The sequence below is a fragment of the Podarcis melisellensis genome (genome assembly GCF_964234715.1).
Source record: "Podarcis melisellensis genome assembly, chromosome: 12".
Taxonomy (NCBI): domain Eukaryota; kingdom Metazoa; phylum Chordata; class Lepidosauria; order Squamata; family Lacertidae; genus Podarcis; species Podarcis melisellensis.
The window spans coordinates 12,410,908-12,429,397 of NC_138544.1; the positions used below are offsets into that span (position 1 = coordinate 12,410,908).

The 18,490-nt window shown below is 45.7% G+C and overlaps 1 long non-coding RNA gene across 1 annotated transcript in view; it reads right to left on the minus strand.

Annotated features, from left to right (window-relative positions):
* Positions 1-7,387: 7,387 nt before the first annotated feature.
* The window catches only part of LOC309353660, a 33,897-nt gene continuing 22,794 nt past the window's right edge, over positions 7,388-18,490 (minus strand). Inside the window, exons 2-3 of the long non-coding RNA XR_014161984.1 lie at positions 8,720-11,313; positions 7,388-7,473 (exon numbers count right to left, since the gene is read on the minus strand). This is a non-coding gene — a long non-coding RNA (uncharacterized lncRNA). The remainder of the gene's footprint in view (positions 7,474-8,719; positions 11,314-18,490) is intronic.

Consider the following 18,490-nt stretch of genomic DNA (forward strand, 5'->3'; position numbering starts at 1 on the left):
GTTGGGCCAAGGCACTCCCAGATTGTCCTGGGTTAGGCCAGGCCCCCGGTAGTGATCTAGGAAATCTGTCAGGATTAAACACCCCTGCTGCCCCAAAATTGATTTGAGGCAACATGTAGGCAGAGACAGGTTACCCCTCCAGATGTTAAAGAAATAAACAACTATCTGACTTTTAGAAAACACCTGAAAGCATCCCTGTTTAGGGAAGTTTTAAATGTTTTTAGTATTCTGTTGGGAGCCGCTCAGAGTGGCTGGGGAAACCTAGTCAGATGGGTGGGGTATAAATAATGAATTATCATCATTATCATCTGGGCCCTCACAGCATAGCTCAGACCTCCAGGACAGATATTAATATGCACTGATGCACTATGTCACTGAAACATAAGAAACAATAGGCCAGTTGTTAGACTTGTGAACACGAATAATACCCCCCAACAGAGCGATACTAGAATGCACTAGCATTTTAAGTTCTTTAAAGCTTTTCCACCTAAGAAGTGATCTGCTACCATGTATAGTGGTGCCTCGGGTTACATACGCTTCAGGTTACAGACTCCGCTAACCCAGAAATAGTACCTCGGGTTAAGAACTTTGCTTCAGGATGAGAACAGAAATCGTGCTCCGGCGGTGTGGCGGCAGCGGGAGGCCCCATTAGCTAAAGTGGTGCTTCAGGTTAAGAACAGTTTCAGGTTAAGAACAGACCTCTGGAACGAATTAAGTACTTAACCCGAGGTACCACTGTATATATTTATATGCAACAACCATGTGAAGTGGGCAAGCGAGTGAGAGAGTCTCTTGTCTACGTTACCTTTATGAACAAAGGTTCATATGAACAAACTGTCTCTTGCAAGACACTAATTGTAGAGCTTGAGGGCAGGGGGATGCCATTGTTAGGGAACTAAATTGATTTTGGGCTCATTTTTGAGTGGAAATTAAGGAATGTGTTCCCCCCAGAAAATCATTCTACTTAATTTGCAAACTAGTCCCTCACAACAGCTGTTCCCCTGAGCCTTGTTTTTTTGACCTTGCTTGCAAATGAGAGAGAAACTTTTACAGTGTTCAACTTGTTTTATATATATTTTCCCCCTTTTGCAGCTGTAACATATGGACTATAACCATCTGCTGGTGATGGCATTATGTTCTCGTAAATGTCTAAAACAAATATTCTCTTGGGCATAGAGAGCCTTAACTAGTGTTTGTTTACATAATGAGCAGAAAGAGACCTAATCTTTATTCATGTTTTGAAGCTCTAATTTTTGGCGAATATTGTAATAGATGACAAAAACAAGACAGAGGAATGCCATTAAGTCCTTATGGTGTAGACTGTTCTAGGCCAAAGTTTTTCATATTTCTGTCCGGAGGGAACTCTTTCCTTGACGACTTTTCTGTTGTGCAAATTCCGTGAAGTTGCAGAATGTTCTAGAATATGCATTCAGTTTGTGGGGGGCAGTTTGAATCAGGCCAGTTTGGCCTCATGGTCCCTGCACAGGAACCAAGAATGTGCTCAGAAGTCTAGCCAACTTTTTTCTGCAGCACCACATCACAAATAATTTGGGCCATGCCTTTCTTTGAGGGAAGTGCAGACACCCTTATTCATCTCATTCTCTTCCCTCAAATTAAAACCTAGGCTGTGAACAGGAGCCGGTATTATATTTTTGCTTGAAAATTTAAACATTTAAACCACAGAGCCTAGGACTTGCCGATCAGAAGGTCAGTGGTTCGAATCCCTGCGACATAGTGAGCTCCCATTGTTCAGTCCCTGTTCCTGCCAACCTAGCAGTTCGAAAGCACATCAAAGTGCAAGTAGATAAATAGGCGGGAAGGTAAATGGCGTTTCCGTGCACTGCTCTGGTTCGCCAGAAGCAGCTTAGTCATGCTGGCCACATGACCCGGAAGCTGTATGCCAGCTCCCTCAGCCAGTAAAGCGAGATGAACGCCGCAACCCCAGAGTTGGTCACGACTGGACCTAATGGTCAGGTGTCCCTTTGCCTTAAGGGTCTTATAAATTTATTTGAATGCTGTCTGCAGAGGAGGGGCATCCCTTCAACAGCCAGTGCAGAATTGTTGGCTCCTACCTCTTAGCAGGCTAGTAAAAAATACTTGTCTTCAACCAACTAGGCTAGTGCAAGAGGCACAGAGCAATCCATTCCTTTCTGCTAGTTTCCATATTGGTTGTAGAGGAAGAGACTTTCTTTTCACCAGAGGTAGAATGGAACCCAAGTAGAATTCATGCAGAATTCTGTGCAACTAGATTCCAATTCTCACAGGAAGGAATAAATTTAGCTTCCTGAAAAGAGGTATAATTTGTTGGATATCATGGTTGCCACAATGTTTGGGAACTCCGCAAGTCATTGCTAGTGTACGTATGTATTTATTTTTTTAAAAGTATACACCGCTTGATTGAAAAATGAAAAAAAAAACACCTCCATGCAGTTTACAAAAAGTTAAAACAATAAACTGATGGAAATTCACAACCATACTTTAAAACATACAAAAGTTAAAATACTAAAACAGATAAAAGTATGGAGATCTTCCTACTAGGAATGAGTGAATCTGACAGTTTTGGTTTCTCCCAATTTCCCATTTCACAGTCTTCAGTTCTTTCCACATACCATATTTTTAGCCCCATAGGACGCACCAGCCTATAGGACGCACCTAGGTTTTTTTTGGAGGGGGGGGGAAATAAAGAAAAAAAAATTCCCCCCCAGGTGCGGGGCTGGTGCGCTCCAGCGCACCCCAAGCTTCTGGGTGCAGGCAAGCTCTCCGCTAGCTGTGGGAGAGCTGTGAGAAGTTGCACAGCTCTCCCACGGTTTGCGGATAGCTTCCTGAAGCCTACATTTGCCCCATAGGACGCACACACATTTCCCCTTCATTTTTGGAGGGGGAAAAGTGCGTCCTATAGAGCGAAAAATATGGTAAGTTTGCATTTTTTTAAAAAAAAGGTTCTCGTGAGAAATCACCAGTATTTTAGTGTAAATTTTGCCTGATATATGCATAATATTCCTATTTTTGCAAAGCAATTGCCTGTAATATAATCTTGGTTTATTAATGCCATGAATCCCTCTATCGTAGGCTCAGTGTAAATAAATCATATATCATAAAGACACCACAGTCTCCACTGTGCCTCATTTCCTAAAAAAATCACAGACCCTGGGTAAGTGTGCCTAGAACACCTGGAAACTTGCACCACTCAGAGATTGGGGTGGCTTGCAACAATAAGTATTTTTGTACACATTGCTTTACCTGGAGAACAACACTGAAAAGTTGGAGGTGTGCAAATCTTAAAGGATGGGTGTGTTTTCAGTTGCATATTGTCTGAAAAGTGTGGATTAGGAAGGTTCTCCTTTCATTGTGATCTGAATCAAATCCCCACCCCATATCTTCTTCCTATGGGCTCCAAATTCAAACATTATCTCTGCTCTGGACAATTTAACAAACAGCAGACAACTCCCCCAATGGTCTTTAAATGCAGTTGTTATAATAAAAAAAAAAAGATTAAAACCTGCAGTAAACTTTACTTTCTGAAGAGCTCATAATTTCAACAATCTACCAATTATTAACAAGGAAGCTGAGACCGTGTTTGGGACAATTAATCATCTTTCCTCGGGTTTATAATGTTTTTTGCTGAACCAATGCATATTTTACAGCAGAGTGACATTTTGCTATTTTTCACAAGTTATTTAACATTTTCAGGGAATTTATGAACTTGCCAAACATTTGACCAGGATGTCTAAACTCATGTTTAACTCAGGTTTTATATGCAAACGTCCTCATAAACCATTAGTTGTATACCGTTTCTCTTTGATTTGAATTGGAGAAAAGTCTATTAAGAATTCAGGCTTTTTGTAGAAGGTTACGTGTTTTTATATTTTACAAGCACATTGCTGCCATATAGTCTCTGTAGCACATAAGCAGAGATGACTGTGGCACTCAATCCCTTGGCTCACATAGCATCTAGTCCCTGGCAAAAGAACTCTGACTCTGTGCCAGAACTCTGACTCTGTGCCAGAACTCTGACTCATCTTTACAGTGGTACCGCAGGTTACAGACGCTTCGGGTTACAAACTCTGCTAACCAGGGAGTGGTTGCTCCAGGTTAAGAACTTTGTCCCAGGATAAGAACGGAAATCGCGCACCAGCAGTGCAGCCGCAGCAGGAGGCCCCATTAGCCTCAGGTTAAGAACTGTTTCAGGTTAAGAATGGACCTCTGGAACGTATTAAGTTCTTAACCTGAGGTATTTTTAACCTGGACTCAGATGGGACAACCCTTCAAATGATAGGTGTCAAGTGGGAGGGGGCCAAGAGACACAGCCCCTTCAATATTTCTCATGAAAGGGCCACCTCCCAAGTTCTGCAGCAGCTGCGAATGCACACCAAAGGTGTCGTGAATTCTTTGTGGCGCTTTACCAGAAATGCTCAGAGTTCCAGGTTCTTCAGTGCAGTATAGTTCTTGTGAGCTATATATACAAATATCTACAGGCAGTTCATACAGTCAAACAGAATACCTGGCTGCACCTTAAGGCAAACAGGAAGACCTTTCTATCTCTCTCTGACCACACTCTTCTACACCACCACTACTGCTGGACAGGTTTCCCTTTTAAACTGATAACAGCCAATCAACTGACAGCACATTACAGTGGTGCCCCGCAAGACGAATGCCTCGCAAGACGGAAAACCCGCTAGACGAAAGGGTTTTCCGTTTTGGAGGTGCTTCGCAAAACGAATTTCCTATGGGCTTGCTTCGCAAGACGAAAATGTATTGCGAGTTCCTGCGGGGGTTTTTTCCTCCCCCCCCTTTTCCCCAAGCCGCTAAGCCGCTTAACAGCTGATCCGCTAAGCTGCTTATCAGCTGATCCGCTAAGCCGCTTAACAGCTGATCCGCTAAGCCGCTAAGCCGCTTATCAGCTGATCCGCTAAGCCGCTAAGCCGCTTATCAGCTGATCTGCTAAGCCCGCTAAGCGGCTAATAGCGCTAATCCGCTAATCCGCTAATGGGCTTGCTTTGCAAGACGAAAAAACGCAAGACGAAGAGACTCGCGGAACGGATTCTTTTCGTCTTGCGAGGCACCACTGTACTGCTGAGTCATTCTGACCCAGCACTTCCATAGAAAGTATTGCAGGCTGATTGCACAAGCCTGCGGACTTACTATCTCACACAGCATTCTGTGAATCCCGACAGAGGGGCGTCCACACGACACATCAGTATGCCCCATGGTATGCGCAAGTAACATCAATAGACTGTGGGGCATGGGCGCGCACCGCGAGTATGCCACAGGGCATGCTGACATCACTCACACATGCCATGGGGTGTGCTGACGTCATGCGCGCATGCCACGGGGTTTGAGAACATGACGTGCTGACGTCACATGGCTCTGGGCCCCCTCAATCACAGGGGCAAGGCAGTGTCATTGCTTCAAATGGAAGACTTGCTTCATAAAGGAGAACACAAGACCACCCTGTTTCTTTAGGATCAGGTTCTCCAATACCGGAATGCCTAAATAAATGCTTGGTGGTGCCTCCCTGGTTTTTGCTACAGCATTCTCACAACCTCTGGCATCTTCAGGTGCAAAAGGCCTCTCCTATTGTCCTCCGAGAGTCCCACAGAAAATTCCTCAGTGCACTTGAGGGCCAGTGAATCTGAAATTCTTTCCATTCTGTTGACACAGTCATAGCATATTAGCAAAGTCTTGCTTTTTAAAATTAACTTCACAGGGAATTGAACATTAATGCACACAGAATGGCTGGTGGAATTAAACTCCCAGAATGTTTCCATGGAGTTCACGTGGGGTATATTCATGTGGCGGGATGCGGGTGGCGCTGTGGGTAAAAGCCTCAGCACCTAGGACTTGCCGATCGAAAGGTCAGTGGTTCGAATCCCCGCGGCGGGGTGCACTCCCGTCGCTCGGTCCCAGCGCCTGCCAACCTAGCAGTTCGAAAGCACCTCCGGGTGCAAGTAGATAAATAGGGACCGCTTACCAGCGGGAAGGTAAACGGCGTTTCCGTGTGCTGCGCTGGCTCGCCAGATGCAGCTTGTCACGCTGGCCACGTGACCCGGAAGTGTCTGCGGACAGCGCTGGCTCCCGGCCTATAGAGTGAGATGAGTGCACAACCCTAGAGTCTGTCAAGACTGGCCCATACGGGCAGGGGTACCTTTACCTTTTTATACTCATGTGGAATAATGGAGCGAGTTTCCTGTATGCCATTTATGGTCCTTTCCCTTTAAATCTGACACCAGGAAAGAAGAAAGAGTCAGTTTCCAGAGGAAGTTGAGGATAATCTGTGGAATACACCATCAGCATTCCCCCTTCCCACACGCACAAGTTTTCGTTTTCACCGAAAGCAGCAGAATTTGACTTGGGGCCCCTCCAAGCTGGTGGGGTTTTCTGGTGGGTGTATTCTGCAACATGTCGTTGATGCAATAATAGTGTGTAAGTGTTGACTTTGTATTCCATCATCTGCACATCATTCAGCTTTATATTAGTTGTTCTGCTATAATTCCCAGGGTTCCCTGGGAAGGGGGATTGACTGTTAAAGCGCCATGAGAACTGTAACTCTGTAAGGGGAATAACGGTCTCTGTTTCTGTGTGCTGCTCTGGTTTCGCCAGAAGTGGCTTAGTCAATGTGGCCACATGACCAGGAAAAACGCCGGCTCCCTCGGCCAGTAAATTGAGATGAGCACCGCAACCCCAGAATCGTTCGTGACTGGACTTAACTGTCAGGGGTCCTTTACCCTTTTTAAAACTCTCAGTACCCTTCATAAACTACAATCCCCAGGCATGACTTTTTGAAGTGACATGAAACTGCCTTAAATGTATATTGCTCAGACAGGGCTGGTGAAACTCGTCACTTTTCAGTCCTCTCAACACACTTCTACAAGCTCCTCTCCTCTTAGCATTTCTTCCTTTCCTAATTGGTACAATTCTCCCACTTCTGCAGCTGCTCTCTATTGCTCACCAGATCTATGCTTATATTCTTTCGGTGGTGTTTCCCACTGCTGCTTCCTCAGCATCTGATCCCCCTCCCCATGCTCAAATCAGCCTGCCAGTCATGTATTGTGCCAAATACTTCATGCAGCTCCACAGAATGTCCCCCTGCCCAGCCCTGGTAAGCCACCACGTGCTTTGTTTGGCTTGTGTGACCACAGTTCTTCAGACCTAGCTTTTGGTCCTAAAAGGAAGGAAGGAAGGAAGGAAGGAAGGAAGGAAGGAAGGAAGGAAGGAAGGAAGGAAGGAAGGAAGGAAGGAAGGTATAGGCTTGCATAAAGTGTTCGTGTGTTGATTTATATAGAGAGATGCAAATTGAGAAATAATTACTGTAATTTCAATAGAAAGACAATACATCTCCCCATAGTGGGGAAGACTGAGAACAGGGGACCTGTGTGCTTACTCAATCTGCTGTCAACAGGCAACATCCATCCCCTCCATCTCTCCCTTCTTATAGTTCCTTTATCTTTTAAACTGGACTTAAACCAGACAGGCCTTCAGATAGAACAGTGTTTCCCAACCGGTGTTCCGCGGCACACTAGTGTGCCGCTGGACGTTGCCTGGTGTGCCGTGGGAGGGAGGCGGGCGAGTCGGGCGGCAGGAGCAAGGCTTGCGGACGGCAGCCGGCAGCACGGAGCACGGGGCGCCCTTCGGAGGACGCCCCGTGCTCCGCGCTGGTGTTGGCCAGCCTTGCGCACCCGGGGGATCTCCCCCCGAGAGCGCAAGGCTTGCGGGCAGCAGCCGGCAGCGCGGAGCACGGGGCGCCCTTCGGAGGACGCCCCGTGCTCCGCGCTGGTGTTGGCCAGCCTTGCGCACCCGGGGGATCTCCCCCCGAGAGCGCAAGGCTTGCGGGCCGCAGCTGGCAGCGCGGAGCACGGGGCGCCCTTCGGAGGACGTCCCGTGCTCCGCGCTGGTGTCGGCAAGCCTTGCGCACCCGGGGGATCTCCCCCCGAGAGCGCAAGGCTTGCGGGCGGCAGCTGGCAGCGTGGAGCACGGGGCGCCCTTCGGAGGACGCCCCGTGCTCCGCGCTGGTGTCGGCAAGCCTTGCGCACCCGGGGGATCTCCCCCCGAGAGCGCAAGGCTTGGGGCGGCAGCTGGCAGCGCGGAGCACGGGGCGCCCTTCGGAGGACGCCCCGTGCTCCGCGCTGGTGCCGGCAAGCCTTGCGCACCCGGGGGATCTCCCCCCGAGAGCGCAAGGCTTGCGGGCGGCAGCTGGCAGCGCGGAGCACGGGGTGCCCTTCGGAGGACGCCCCGTGCTCCGCGCTGGTGTCGGCAAGCCTTGCGCACCCGGGGGATCTCCCCCCGAGAGCGCAAGGCTTGCGGGCGGAAGCCGGGAGCACGGGGCGCCCTTTGGAGGACGCCCCGTGCTCCGCGCTGCTGTTGGCAAGCCTTGCGCACTCGTGTTGGCAAGCCTTGCGCGCCAGCCCCACAAGCTCGGGGGACAGCGGGGAGGCGCAGCACCGCCATCCCACTGTTCCCCGACCTGGTTTGGGGGGGGGAAATAAAGGGAAAAAAAATTTCCTTTATTTCCCCCCCCCAAAAAAGTAGGTGCGTCCTATTTCATAATAAAGTAATTTTAAAATACTTTCTTTGTGTTTATTTGATGCCTATTAAAGAGAGTTACTTTATATATAGTCAATATAGGCACACAGTTAATTTTTTAAACATTTTCTAATGGTGGTGTGCCTCAAGATTTTTTTCATGAAACAAGTGTGCCTTTGCCCAAAAAAGGTTGGGAAACACTGAGATAGAAGACTCCTCCAAACAGGGGTCTCTTCCCTGTAAATTCGGACACATGGTTGCCTCAATGTCAGCACAATCCTAGATGTGTCTCCTTAGAAGTAAGTTCCATTCTCAGGTAAGTATATACAGTGGTACAAAGTCGAACGGAATCTGTTTCGCAAGTCCATTCGACTTCCAAAACATTGGGAAACCAAGGCGCGGCTGCCGATTGGCTGCAGGAAGCTCCTGTAGCCAATCAGAAGCTGCAGAAGCTTCATCGGGTGTTCGGTTTCCAAATAACGTCCGCAAAATGGAACACTCACTTCCGGGTTTGCAGCATTCAGGAGCCAGAATGTTTGACTCACAAGGTGTTTGGGATCCAAGGTACAACCGTATAAGTTGACAGCCCAAATCACTCTTCCATTTTATAGCTTTTTATTTGGGACAGTTTAAAAAAATATCCTGCTTAACTTTCCTCATCCCAAACCTTGTCTGAGTGGATTTCATCAAATTCGGCAGTTGACACCTTACTTTTAATCATCTAATTGCTATCTTTCTCCAAACAAAAATGTTGTCACATTTTCCAGAAATTCTTCTGCTTGATGTGTGTGGGGTTGTGTGTGTGACCAAGTGATACCACTCTCATATCTCCTTCAGGGAAGCATGAGTAACTGGAAAAACATAAAAGTAACATGCACCAAACCAGGCTGAATGCATAATTCTAAATAAAGTCCTCCTCTCAGTAGTGTTACTAGCAAGCTAGTGACTCAGTGTTTGCATTAATTTCATATTCATGCTTCTGTCGACTTCAATTCTGTGGGTAAGAAATTAAGTGTAGGTGGGTTCCCACGACGCATTCGAGGCAAGACACTACGGACCACTGAATACATAACAAGAAAGATCTGAGAAGATCAGAAGGTGCCATAGACTTCCCAAATCAGCACTAGTGTGGGAAAGACTCATAAGAACTCTGCTTAATCTTGTCCAGTTGCTTCACGACTCTTTCTTTTGTATATAGCTACTGAGAAATGTAAATAATTATAGGGTGGAATTCACCCAATGATCCTTGTCGGCGTATGAGGAGGAGACGGGGGATTGTTCTATCTGGCAAACTGAAATGCTTGAGAATGCTTTATTTCATCCTCTTGTTTCCATTAATGTCCAGACCAATTACTCTGGGCACTATTTAACCCATAGGAACTGGTTTTCAAAGGCATACTGCTACGGACCCTGGAGGTTTTGTTTATCACCAATATGTAATTGATTAAATTCCCTGCCTCCGTTTGCACTGCATTTCCTTTGCACGGAAATTAATGGGGTTGGAATAAAGTAATATTATAATTTAAGTAATTTGTTACATAAATGGCGTCATTTCAACACAGTGGACAGCAAGGTGCATGATGTAGTTTTTGGCAGAAGATGAACCGCAGTGGAATGGAAGCAGTGGTGCATGCAACGGATACAGAGTGGAATGGAAAACAATGTCTTACATCCCTATTAGCAATGGAACTTCTCAACTTGGTTGAGCAAAGAAAGGAATAAGGTTGTACACTGTGTGACAAGAGGTGGACACAATCAATTCCCCAAGGAAACAAATAAAAGAAACTTGAGAATAGCTTTCTATATCTGCCCAGAAGCCAAAAAAGAAAAATCATTCCTCTCCTGTGTGTGTACACAGCTAGATGTGCAATCTCCAACTTTCAGTCACTTTCATACCTTTTGAGTTTAAAAGAAGATGAAGGAACAATCCTTAAAGGGTACTTTTGGTTTCAAGATACTGTGGGAAAGTAGCAAATTGAGAAAGAAGAGACCTGTTGATGGCCAGAGAGAAAGGAAAGTAAACAAGAAAGAAGTCATTTCTATTTAAGGCAGTCCTTGTGACAAAGGATACAGGATTCATCCTCACCCCTGCTCCTTTTATGACAATGCACCTGAACATAAAAATAAATAAAATATGGGGAAATGTAAATCCATCACTTGTTTGCTATTTAGCACTGTGTGGTGAAGAAAATATTATTCCATTCTCCCCCAAAGGCCACAAAAATAAAAACAGAGGAAGCATGAAAATACGGCGTGGCTCTGTGAAGCAGAGACCACCAACCTTTTGTGCTAGTGGGCACATTTAGAATGCTCATAAAGGGTTGGGAGCTCTGATTACAAAATGGCTGACGCTGTGATATGGCATAACACAAAATGGCTGCCACCTCTGAAAGAGCAGGAAAAAAGACTGGGCCACAAAGTGGTGCAGGCATGCTCCATAAATGGGGGAAATGGTACCTATATTGGCCTCCCCTGCTGCACTTGATCACAGTCAGAAGTTCTCTCAACCTGTTCAGAATGGAAGTGAGACATCCAATGAAATGTGGGCATGTTCCATGTAGAAAAGGTCACATTTAGCCAATTAACACCATATCTCCATTCCTTGGGTGATAGAATGGAACTTCCTAATAAGTTCAGTGGTGAGTCGTGCTGGTATCTCCTTTCTTCAGCGGTGATCAATTTATCAGTAACAGGGTGATCTGGAGAGCTGGAAATGTCTACCCACTGGTTTCAGAATGCTGCTGTTTCTGACGTCATATTTGCATCCATTTATCTGTTTGCATGGAGAGTGGCCTGTATGTAGAAAGGTGTTAAATGTTCGGGAAAAGTCAGAAGCCCAAGGCAGTATAAGTTCCTCAACTAAGTTTATTCAACATTTGTCAGTGAGAACAGCTCACTCATAGGAACACAAGAACCAAACTGACTGGACAACACGATAATAATCACAAGCATGAACTGACCGTTGACAGTTGAAAGAGAATGCGCTTACTTGCCATTAGAACATTCGTCTGCCAACGCTCTACGATTGGTTAGAACACTCCTTGTAACATAAAATGTGTTAAACCCAATACATAACAAAAGGCATGGCTGCTAATACATAGGAAGTTGCCTCCAAAGAAATGTAAGTGATTTGTGCTTTCTTTCTCCCCACACCTCCAGGTTTCATGCGAGAGGCTGGCAAATGCAGACGCCCCACAGTGAATGAACACTTGACCCCATTTCAAGAAAATGTACATCTTCCGATCTGAATCTCACGGTCCTAACATCTACCCTTCACCTGCAATATTGAACACTTTTTCCAGTAATTATGAGTTCTTTCTCTATACCCCCTTAGACATTCTGTAAGTTTTTGTGACTTTCCTTCTTGCTTTGTCCAGAGTTCCTTTATAGTTTATCAATACAGGAGTGAATCTTGTCTCATTTCTTTCTCACCTGTGGGAATGAGTTCATTTTAGCCCATCCATTCGATCTTCTGAAGCTTGGTAATATTTTTGACTGTGACTCTGAGTTCCTTCAGCAAACTGTCATATTCATCTTTTCCCCTTGGGAAATCTACCACTGTTATTGGCGCTTGTTCATTCTCCTCCACTGAGAACAGTAAGCTATATAGAATTAATCTGCATTTGTAAAAGAAATACCTATCGCTTTTTCCCCTTCTGTGCCATAGGCATGCTTTTGTAAGATCATTGTATTCTTCCCCAATGTCTTTTCCCACTTCCTAACCTCCTCCCTCAGTGCATGGGAAAATGCAAACTTTACTCAAGACACCGAAAATTGCACTAAGGCAACATTACGTTATATCTTATATGATTTAACATTACAGAATCCCTTGAAATTCACTGCGGGTCACAAACCAAAGTAGTATCTTGTTGCAAATTCTTTAAAAATCTATGACTGAGGCAAGACAAATCCTAACATAAAAAGTGACTAAGATGTAGGCCTATAGCTGACCCACATAAGTATGGGGCGAGGAATTCATTGGGTTTGTCTAATTCATGTTTCCTGAACTGTAGCCTTTTTAGCCTTGGGTGAGAAGAGCTTTGCACCCGGGAGAGGGAGATGGGAGTCTGTTGACACTCAAGGAATAGTTTCAGAGAAAAAGCTTTATTTCTACCATCCCTGAACTGGTAAAAGGAGCAAGTGTGATAGATTCACAAAACAAGCACGGGTTCACAGTCATTTGCACAGAGCATATATTCCCCTTCCAGTTCCCTCCCCTTTCTCCTCCTCTTCAAGAGTCCTGGCCCATGTTGAGTTTCCTCTGAGCATGAACAGAAAGCTCCTGTCTTGGGACTCTTTTGGACTCTTCCCAGGAAAGGGGGGGGGTGAGAAGCCAAGGGGGTCGAGGAGCCTTGTGGTTTAGCATGTCCAAGATGTTGCAACTGAATGAGATAAAAGTCAGTTCTCAGGCTTGCTCTGACAGAGTCTATTCATTAGCTTTTTGCTCTGACAGAGTCTATTCATTAGCTTCATTAGCACTATCTCGTAGTGATAAAAGTAGCATTTTGCCTTTGCCACAGCAGAGCAAATGAGCAGAAGCTTAGCTGCTGAGAAATGATTTTGAAAAGCTTTGAGAAGCTTTGAGCCTGCTTCAGGGGGGGGTGACTTCGGGCCTAGGTGGGGTCACCTGCCCTCCCCTCCTTCAGAACCAGTACGCCAACTGCCACCCCCAGTTAAAATATCGTAGGATAATAGTATCAATGCAAGCTTCAAAAATCATTCGAAAATAGCATTAAACACCAACGGAAAACAAGGTGTGCCAAGGACTAAAATATACTGGGTGGTATTCAATACTAGTCCTACTCAAGAGTAGACCCATAAAAATTAATGGACATAAATGACATAGTGCTTTAGAAAGTTTGACTTAGAAACGTTCACCTTTAAATGTGAACGGTATCAAATTTCCACCCCATCCCTGTTTGCGAGTTACCTATGGCACGGGCATTTGGCAAAATGGTGGGCATCAGATAAGGGCTGTCCAAGATGAAACAGCAATTTCCCCAATAAAGACAACTCTTTATATAGCATTAATGTCCCCGGTCACAGCGGCCTGCCTTGGTGCCTTATTAGTTTTAATGAACATTGTTGTTTTGTTTTCATCTTTTAACACACACACACACTCTCATTTTATTCTGTAAACCTAATTAGGTCCAAAACTGCCTGTTCTGATCTCAAGATAGCTGTTGAGTAAACCCAAGTTTTAAAAAATTCATTTGTTTTCAAGCATTTACCTCCCCTGATACATGAGCTGGAGCACCATTCTCCCAGTCCTGCATTTTTGTTTTATAGCAAATAAAAATCCTGTCATAAAACATTCTCTTTACCAGCGATTGTGCCAAGATTTGCGGAAAGATTAAAGCAATATATACCAGAAGAAGAAGAAACACAACCAATATACATGGTGTCTTTTTGTTCAGTGCCATCCAAGATTCTATTGCCAAGACTCATTTGAATGCTGCAATATTAGAGTATTACTACACACACTTCGGGGACGCGGGTGGCGCTGTGGGTTAAACCACAGAGCCTAGGACTTGTCGATCAGAAGGTTGGCGGTTTGAATCCCCTCGACGGTGTGAGCTCCCATTGCTTAGTCCCTGCTCCTACCAACGTAGCAGTTCGAAAGCATGTCAAAGTGCAAGTAGATAAATAGGTATCGCTTTGGCGGGAAGGTAAACGGCGTTTCCATGCACTGCTGGCCACATGACCTGGAAGCTGTACGCTGGCTCCCTCGGCCAGTAAAGCGAGATGAGCGCCGCAACCCCAGAGTTGGCCATGACTGGACCTAATGGTCAGGGTCCCTTTACCTTTTACACACACTTCCTTGGAAGGAAGTCCCATGGAACTCAATAGGCCTTACTTCTGAGTCAACATGCATAGGATTGTTCTGAATATTGTGCCTAGGCACTGTCACACCTTTTGTGAACCTCCTCTAATAAATTGAACGTTTTGAAATAATTGACCCATGCATCACAATGTCAATAGGCGTCCTAAATGGATGGCAAAGTTTTCAACATCTCTCAGGGTCTGTGATTTTCTTAAAAGGAAGAGCATCAGTCTCCAGTATTAAGCACAGTTCTGTTGTGTAGACACACAGAGAGCTTATAGTGTTAGGAGTATCATTTGTTGCCTATTACAAATTTTGTTGTATTTCCCTATTGAAGCGCATGTGCACTCTACAACAGCCACTTAGAGGCAAAGGGGTGAATTTTGTCCAGTTTCTCTTCCCTCCATGTTGTTAATAGGGTTAAGACATAAACCAGGGGTCAGCAAGGTTTACTGGCCATGGGCCGGATCAGTCCCACGGAGATCATCCGTGGGCCAGACTGGCACAGCGCGATGCTGGAAATCGCGTCTGTGCATGTCTGTGGTGCTGGAAATTGCTTCTGCACATGCCCAGATGCCAAAAACCGCACCTGTGCAGAAGCGATTTTCGGCGTCTGGACATGCGCAGATGCAATTTCCAGTATCTGCGCATGCGCAGACATGATTTGCAGCACTACTCGGCGAGTTCCTGCACCACTCTGTGCCAGTTTAGTGCAGCGTGTGGGGAACTCACTGAGTGGGCAGCACGGTTCAGGGGCGGCTCGTGGGTCGGTAAAACGGTCTTCGTGGGCCGCATCCAGCCCATGGGCCGCACATTGCCGGCCCCTGATATAAATCCATGAATGTTTACTGTGAAGTGAGCCCTACTGTGTTCCGTTTTGCTTGATCACAGGAAAGTAAGATTTCCGTTGTCATTTCATCTAGGCAGGAGTGGGGAACTAGTCCTCCCAAGGATCCAATAAAGGTCTTCTTCTTCTTTGGCGATAAACTCATAGCCGAGTAAGATTGTCTTCCAAAACATGGTCTTAACAGTGAGTCCGTAAGTGACTGTAGAGGCCAATTCTGGATCCACACATCCTTCCACAGTGGGGACACAGGTTTCCGGGTGGGAGTTGATCATTTTCATTGCATAGGCCAACCCTCCAGGTGTGCATTCAGCCTGAGATAACATGGACAATTGTCAGGGATGATGTGTTTGTCCAAAAAAACTGGAGGGTACAATTTTGGCTGCCTTCCTGCCTCAGCCTCCACATCTGGCCAAAGCCTCACTTACCGGGGTCTGTTTGTTAAGGGTGGCTTGGAACTGCAAGTTGGAAGGGGTAAATTACATTACCCAGAATTCCTTTAAGAATTTATAGTGGGACCGCCTATGGGCTCAAAAATATTGCACCAATTTAAATAGAGCAATTGCTAGAATAACTAGAATGGCAGTAAGCCTGGAACTATTGCTATTTTTTTATTGACTTAGGTGACAACATAAATAAATGCTATCATGCAGGATATGCTCAGTATTGGAGGGTAAAAGCAATAGCTATGGTACAAGAATGGGAGATTCAAATGCACAAATAAGCTGTTAACACTAAATTAACCGATGCATTTGGACCAAAGAAGGAAGGCAAAACATGGAATAGATTTAACAAAGGTGTATTTATAACTAGCAGTCCTGGCATTGCTTGCGAATAATAATAATAATTTATTATTTATACCCTGCCCATCTGGCTGGGTTTCCCCAGCCACTCTGGGCGGCTTCCAACAAAACACTAAAATACAATAACCTATTAAACATTAAAAGCTTCCCTAAACAGGGCTGCCTTCAGATGTCTTCTAAAAATTTGGTAGTTCTTTTTCTCTTTGACATCTGGTGGGAGGGCATTCCACAGGGCGGGCACCACTACCGAGAAGGCCCTCTGCTTGGTTCCCTGTAACTTGGCTTCTCGCAATGAGGGAACCGCTAGAAGGCCCTCAGAGCTGAACCTCAGTGTCCCGGCAGAACGATGGAGGTGGAGACGCTCCTTCAGCTATACTGGACCGAGGCTGAATTCTGCGAATTCTGAGAAACCCCCAAAATAGTACAGCTTTGAAATCAGTAGTTAAAATCAGTGTGGATTTGAAAGGTTCTGTCTGCCATCAAAATGGCATACAATCTGGACAGTTCTGCAAGTTTCCCCATCTTAAACTGACTGCAGTTCCCTTCTTCCTTCTGTACCTGCTGAACTCTTCCTTCCAACAATAATCCACAGCTATCACAGAATCACAGAATTGTAGAGTTGGAAACTCTACAATGGGTCACATAATCCAATTCGCTGCAATGCAGGGATTTTTTGTCCAGTGTAGGGCTAGAACCCATGACCTCAGATTAAGAGCTATCCCAGGTATGCCTTGCCAGAGTAGCCAAGACACCTGAAACCTCTAGAAAGAAGGTAAACGATAAGGTAAACTTAGGTTGTTTTCACCCAAACTTCCACCCCCAAGATCTGACTTCTTTTGTAACCACCTGAGCCACTGCAAAAAGAAATGGCTCTACAGTTTGCTCAGCTTATTATTGTTTCACAAGGGACTTTCTGACAGCCTAGTAAAGGAGCAGAATTATGGTGACAATAAAAGTAAATGTAAATGATGCCCAGAAGAAATGCCTTAACATTCCAATATCTCCAGTGCCGTTAAACTGCTTGATTGCAGCTTGCGACTCTCCGGTATGACTATTCACAGAAATTAAAACATGCTTATGTTTCCTGCCCAGAAGCAAATGTTATCTGCCTGGTCTCGTCCACAGCTCAGTGGTGGAGCTGAAGGTTTGGCAGCAGAAAAGTCCTGGTCTCAGTCCCTGGAATTTCCAGGTTTAGGTCATGGTGATGTCAAAGACCTCTGCTGGAGAGCCAATAGGAGCCAGTACAAGTGACTCTGATCAGGATAGATTTAATATTGTGTAGATGAACAAATAAGGAAATCAGCCCTGAGTGCTCACTGGAAGGACAGATCCTGAAGCTGAGGCTCCAATACTTTGGCCACCTCATGAGAAGAGAAGACTCCCTGGAAAAGACCCTGATGTTGGGAAAGGTGGAGGGCACAAGGAGAAGGGGACGACAGAGGACAAGATGGTTGGATAGTGTTCTTGAAGCTACCAGCATGAGTTTGACCAAACTGTGGGAGGCAGTGGAAGACAGGAGTGCCTGGCGTGCTCTGGTCCATGGGGTCACTAAGAGTCGGACACAACTAAACGACTAAACAACAACAGATGAACAAATAAACTGACCTGGCATTGAGCAAGATTCCCAGGCACTTAGTATAGTTTTTTTTCCTTAAACTTCTCCCCTCTTTTTATGGATTAGAGGCTCAGAGCTATCCTGCAGCAAAAAGAAAGCATTCTCTCCTACATCCAGCGTACTTGGTAGTCTACTTCATACAGGGCTGGCCCACCCATGAGGCGAACTGAGGCAGTCGCTTCGGGTGGCAGAATGCCATGGGCAGTGCCTCCATGCGTGCTCTGCCTGCCCCCGCCACCACCCCTTGAAAAATGAGAAGCAACAGCAGAGGTTTCTGGTGAGATCTTGTGGAACTCTCGCAAGATTTCATCACCACCACTGCTTCTCCTCACTTCTCCAGAGCCGACCCCAGAAAGTGAGGCTTTGACCAGGCATGGAGGCAGGGGCAGGAAGGCTGCATCTTCCCATTTTGCCTCAGGTGGCAAAATGGGATGGGCCACCCCTGACTTCATGTAAGAGCCAAGCCAGGATGCAGCTTTCTTATATTGCATATCTAAGGAGAAATTGCATATTCAGTGCAATCCTATGCATGTCTACACAAAATTAAGTCCTATTGTGATTAACTTCCACAGTTAGGTGTATATAGGACTGCAGCCTTAGAACATCTTTATTAAATCTTGGGGGGTGGCTGATCTTTAGCAACATCATGAAACAGAATCTGCAAGTACTAGTTATTCTCTCTCTCTCTCTCTCTCTCTCTCTCTCTCTCTCTCTCTCTCTCTCTCTCTCTGGTCACCTACTAGCAGCATGTATGCATTTCCAGAGTGAAAAGGAGGGGTCGGAGAAAACAAAATGTTCTGCCTCCTCTTGACATTCATCTTGTTTACATCTCTGTATCAAGGAGGGAGAAGCCATATGGGACCTTCTGTTTCTTACCCTAGAAG